Genomic DNA, 6,353 nt, shown 5'->3' on the forward strand with positions numbered 1-6,353 from the left:
AATTATATAACAATGGGTCGGTGATTAAACTTAATATTAAAAATAGTCAAAGTTACATCATAATATTATAATATGGTTCAATCCATTTATCCAGGGGTTCTACATTTTAGTTACCACTATGGATATTTAGTTGGACATTATAACGGCGTAAAAATATAAATTATATAAAATGGACAGAATAACAATAATAAATAAATAACAATAATAACGACGATAATAATAAATATTACGATAACAATAATAATAATAACAATAATAATAATAATAATAACAATAGTAATAACAACGATAATAACGATAATAACGATACGCGAAAATAAAGTTGGGACGTGGAGACTTACAGTGAGTTGGAACGGTAAAAAGCGATATTATTAGCGTAGCGGTACACGGACAGAACTTCGACTTAAAACCCGTAAATTAAACGTTACAATAACTTTATTATTAAAATAAACTTAAATTAAAATTATAATTATAAATATATATTATGAATATTATAGAAGAGAAATGAAAACTGATGTATATAAAGCTCGAGCAAACTGGTTTTTTATAGATATGTGGCTTGCTACAGTAACCCATGCGATCGCATGGGTTTTATGCCTATTTCCCATGCGATCGCATGGCCGCCAGATCCAGCTCACAATTTTTTGGATTTTTACTTGTCGACATATTATAAAAATATATATAGTATATAAATAATTTATATAATTATTTAAATATTATATTATATTCTTGTGCATAGTTGACTCATAATTTTGGCTCCGATGTCTCGTACATTTACGCCCGGTTTATGTCTCAGTCCCGGTTTCTCGAACGTCTTTTCGTACAATTTAATATCGTGTAATTTGCGTTCCGCGACTTGCATTCTTATCAATCTTTAGACGTTTTTCTTCGATAATTTAAACCACTTGGAGTGTAACTTGTACGTTTGAGCATTTTGGACGTTTTTGCCTTTTAACTCATCGTTTTTGACTTTAAATCTTCATTTTTGAGCGATCTTCGTCTTTCGTCTTCGCACTTATTTATTTAAACAATTAAAAACATTACATTTTGGAACGATATTGTGACTAAATATATGTTCGTTTGGAGCAATATCAATTATTCCTACACTTGAACGTTGCTTGTCCTCAAGCAATATATATCTTGAAATAAAACAAACTTCACACAAATCACTTCTTTATTCTTCACACTTTATACATCAGTGATTTTGGTACGACGGTATAAAAAATGATAGTAACAATAGAACCATGGTTAAAGGTGGGTGTGCCATCCACAGTTGCCTCAGGTTCAGGTCAACGACACTTGCAATCAAATAGCCGATTTACTTTCGGTTTCCAAAGCTAAGTGCACATTTGAACGGCGGTTTAAAGTCCCACATGACTATGAAAATTTAGATCCTTAAGGAAATTGGATCTTTATGAAAACTTTTGATATTTTGAAAATTTAAGCTAAATTTTACCCTAGATAAGTTTTCCGGAATAACCCTTCACCGGTGTTAGCAAAATGATTTTGTAGGTTTTGTGGGTTTCAAATTTTTAAAATTTTAGCTCAAAACTTATGGTTTTGTGTCACCCACTTTCTAATCCTTGTATTAGGAAAGCACACGTCCAATTTACTTGTCCCATATATTACCTTTCAGTAAACTACGGTCCGGTTGTAAAAGAAAGCGATGAACAAGCAACTGTTAAGGCAATGTCTAATGACATGCATTTGATTATGGTCTACAACGTGTCGGATGCAATTACTATCCTTTGTAGGAGAAATAGTAAGGATCACCCTATAATTTTTTGGTCTGGCACAAGGTCCTGTCTTCGACCATGCTATGCAACCACCGTTCTTACGGTTGACACCAGATTTGGTTCAGGTAACCTAATGAATTCTGATGAATTCTTAGGATTTTACGTTCAATGGTAATGAGCGCATTGAAAATGGGTTTTCAGAAAATAAATCAGTTTTAATTTGATCAAAATATTTTTTCGTTCAAGCTCGAGTTTAGATATCATTGAATTCCATGAGTTTGTAATTCTCAATCTTTAAGGTCAATCTCAAGGATTGAGTAATATCAGGCTTAAAAGCTGATTTTTAATCTTTAAGGAGATTATCCTTTCTGGGGGTCTGATTCATTAGTCTTATCAAGCTAATTTCCACGGCGCCCTCCCCATTTTACGAGACAGATCATCTCATGATTAGGATAAGTCTGACCACATGGCGACCCTGTTTGATGCTGAGGTCCGTGGGTTTCTAGCTGATTTTCAAGAAAACTTTTCAAGGTTTTTCGTAGACTCTACAACTGGTCTGGACGACAACTTCCTGACCTAAATCAAGAAGCGTGTTTCTTTTTCTGAAGACTTTACTTCATTTTAATGATGAAATTGATTCATCGTGTAGATCCATCTTTTCTTTAATTTTCACAATTTAATGGGTAAAACAAATTTATACAGCCCAAAGCAAAAGTACCTGCAATAAACTTCGTACAAACATGTGATAACAGTTCATATATATTGACAAATCTCCCCACACTTGGCTTTTTTTCATGCGTCTTTTTATTTATAATAAATAAATTCAAGCGTTTTAGTTGTTTCTCAATTTATGTCCTTTTTTTTAAGGTTAACAATAATTTCGGTACCCGCACCTAGTTTTATCGTTCATAAACATATTAAACAAGATTTGAATTCATTTAGTTAAAAAATTTTTTTAAAATTTTCACAAAATTTAGAAAATAAGTCAAGTGTATAAACTCGAGAGAATTTATAACCCCTCCCCACACTTGAGATCATGCAATGCCCTCACTTGCAATGAAATCAGACTAAATTAAATTCACGAGGGCAATTAGAATAGAAAGGGAGTTAAAACCTCTTTAGCTAAAAAGCCGTAACTTGTGGGATTTGTTTAATCTGTTAATGTTGATTTGTCCGTCATTCCAAAATTTCCGTCATCTTTTCATATGTTTCACCAAAAATTGGTTGCTTTTGTTAAACTGAATTTCATTCTTTGAAAATGCGTCTTTTACCTTTATTAGTATATAAAATAAACTACAAACATATATACATATTTTTGAATTTTGGTATATTACCCCATATTCATATAATATTTTTGGCGTACTTTAGATCAATAATATTAAAATAATGATAACAAAATTTTTCGCCCCGTCCTTGGGTAAAGCAATTTCAGTTCTACGACCTAGTGTTCAACTCACGACGAATTTTAGAAATCATTTTTTTAAATTTAATGAAATAAAGTAAATTTTATTTTTAAAAGTCACACAAAACTTAAATTTAAAAAGAATATTAATTTCATACAATACAAAAAAATTCAGAATGGAGAGAGAAGACTAGTTCTTTAGTGTCTGCTAGCGGAAAAGACCAATCGGGCTCCACTCTTGAAATAATTTGAAACATTTTAAGAAGGCGAGTAGTTAGCTAAAATTACCCTGTATTCATTTTTCCTTAGGGTAGAATGTGATGTCATCTCTTTCAGTGTTGTTGAACCCTTCATAATAGAATTTAAGTCTGTGACCATTCACATTGAAAATACCACAATTCTTGTCATATAACTCTACGTATCTGGATGGAAATGCTTGTTTTACTTCATATGGTCCCCTCCATCGGGACTTAAGTTTCCCAGGTGAAAACTTAAAACGTGATTGAAAAATTAGAACTTTGTCTCCTGCTTCAAATGCTTTCTTCTCTTTTAAGCGAGCATCGTGCCATTTCTTAGTTCTCTCTTTGTAAGATCTCGAATTTTCATATGCTTGAAGTCTTAGCTCGTCTAATTCATGCAATTGTAAGAATCGATTTTTTCCGGCTTCCACAAGGTCTGTATTACATTCTTTTAGTGCCCAATACGCCTTGTGTTCAACCTCGACAGGTAGATGACATGCCTTACCATATATTAATCAAAAAGGAGTGGTACCAATGGGCATTTTGAATGCAGTTCTAAATGCCCACAACACATCATCTAGCTTTTGATGCCAGATTTTTGGATTATTCTTAACCGTTCTTTCTAAAATTCGTTTAAGACCTCGATTTGTGTTTTCAACTTGGCCACTCGTTTGAGGGTGGTAAGAAGTTGAGAAACGATGATTAACTCCATACTTTTTAAGTACTTTCTCGAGTAATTGATTTGTAAAATGAGTTCCACGATCACTGATTAATGCTTTTGGAAGTCCGAATCGTGAGAAAAGGTTTTTGAGAAAGCTGACAACAACTCGAGCATTGTTAGTGGGTAGAGCTTTTGCTTCAGCCCATTTAAAAACATAATCGACTGCTACGAGAATGTATTTGCATTTGTTAGAGGCGGGGAATGGACCCATGAAGTCAATACCCCAAATGTCAAATATTTCACATACTAGGATGCTTTGTTGTGGCATTTCGTCTCTCTTGGAGATATTTCCAGATCTTTGACAAGCATCACAGGTTTTTACCATATTATGTGCATCTTTGAAAATTACAGGCCAGTAAAAACCTGAGTTAAAGACCTTCTTAGCTGTATAGCTTGGTCTGAAATGTCCACCAGCCGGTCCTTGATGACAGTGCTCCAGAATTTGTTGAGCTTCTTTACCGTATACACATCGACGAATAACTTGATCTGCTCCTATACGAAAGAGATTAGGGCTTTCCCAGAAGTAAAACTTCAGATCAGTGAAAAATTTCTTCTTTTGCTGATAAGTTTGATTTTTAACAAGAATTCCCGCGGCTAGATAATTGGCAAAGTCCGCAAACCATGGAATTTCTTCTTCTGTTTTAATTTTCATAAGGAACTCGTCTGGAAAAGTATCGTGAATAACAGATTCGTCGAGTGATTCTAAGTTAGGATTTTCAAGACGGGATAAGTGATCTGCAGCGAGATTTTCAGCACCCTTTTTATCCTTGATTTCAATGTCGAATTCTTGTAGGAGAAGAATCCAACGAATTAGTCTAGGCTTAGCATCTTTCTTTTTGAATAAGTACTTTAGGGCTGAATGATCGGTATAAACAATTGTTTTAGATAACACTAGGTAAGATCTAAACTTATCGAAAGCAAAAACTACTGCAAGAAGCTCCTTCTCAGTAGTTGTGTAATTCAACTGAGCTCTTGTAAGTGTTAAGTAGATTGGTTAAAATTTGTTATCTTGATGTTGACCTAAAACAGCTCCCAGTGCGAAATCACTAGCATCACACATTAGCTCGAAGGGTTTGGACCAGTCGGGTGATACCAAAATAGGTGCATTCGTAAGTTTCTCTTTCAGAATGGAGAAAGCATTTAGACACTCGTCATTGAAATCGAATGTACTGTCTTTCTCAAGAAGTTTAGTTATGGGTCGAGCGATTTTGGAAAAATCCTTTATGAATCGTCGATAGAATCCCGCATGACCAAGGAAACTACGAATTCCTTTAACATTGGTTGGAGGAGGAAGTTTTGAAATGACATCTATCTTAGCTTTGCTTACTTCCATTCCAGCTCGAGAAATCTTGTGTCCTAAAACAATGCCTTCCTTCACCATGAAGTGGCATTTCTCCCAGTTTAAAAAAAGATTTGATTCTTCACAACGAATTAGTATTCGTTCAAGGTTTGAGAGACATGAGTTGAAGGAGTCTCCAAAAACAGAGAAATCGTCCATAAAGTACCTGGAATTCATCGGTACGAAAAAGTACCAAATGGACAAGTAAATGTGGTCTTGTCTTGGTCTTTTGGATCAATTGGAATTTGAAAATAACCGGAGAATCCATCAAGGAAATAGTAGTAATCTTTTCCCGCCAAACGTTCTAGCATTTGGTCGATAAATGGTAGCGGAAAATGATCTTTCCTTGTAGCATCGTTTAGACAACGATAGTCTATACAGACTCTCCACCCAGTGACTGTTCTTGTAGGAACGAGTTCATTCTTATCATTTAGAATAACAGTCGTACCTCCTTTCTTGGGTACTACTTGTACAGGACTTACCCATGGGCTATCGGATATAGGGTAAATTAACCCGGCATCAAGTAATTTGATAACCTCCTTTTTGACAACTTCTTTCATGTTAGGGTTTAACCTCCGTTGCCTTTGTACCACGGGTTTAAAATCTTCTTCCATTAGAATTTTGTGAGTACAATAAGCAGGGTTAATACCTGGAATATCAGTTGTTTTCCAAGCAATTGCCTTTTTGTGGGTTTTTAAAATAGACATTAACCTACCCTTTTCGTCATTGGAAAGTTTTGATGAAATTATGACAGGTAATTGTGACGTTCCTTGGAGATAAGCATACTCCAAATGTTCCGGGAGTTCTTTAAGTTCCAAGGTGGGTGGTTCTTCCAAGGAAGATTTTATCCGGAACCTATTACCATCGGTAATTTCTTCAAAAGGTTCATCTTTCCTGGGAATTTCTTCTTCTACGT

Source organism: Rutidosis leptorrhynchoides, chromosome 1, assembly GCF_046630445.1.
Source record: "Rutidosis leptorrhynchoides isolate AG116_Rl617_1_P2 chromosome 1, CSIRO_AGI_Rlap_v1, whole genome shotgun sequence".
In the NCBI taxonomy this organism is placed as follows: Eukaryota; Viridiplantae; Streptophyta; class Magnoliopsida; order Asterales; family Asteraceae; genus Rutidosis; species Rutidosis leptorrhynchoides.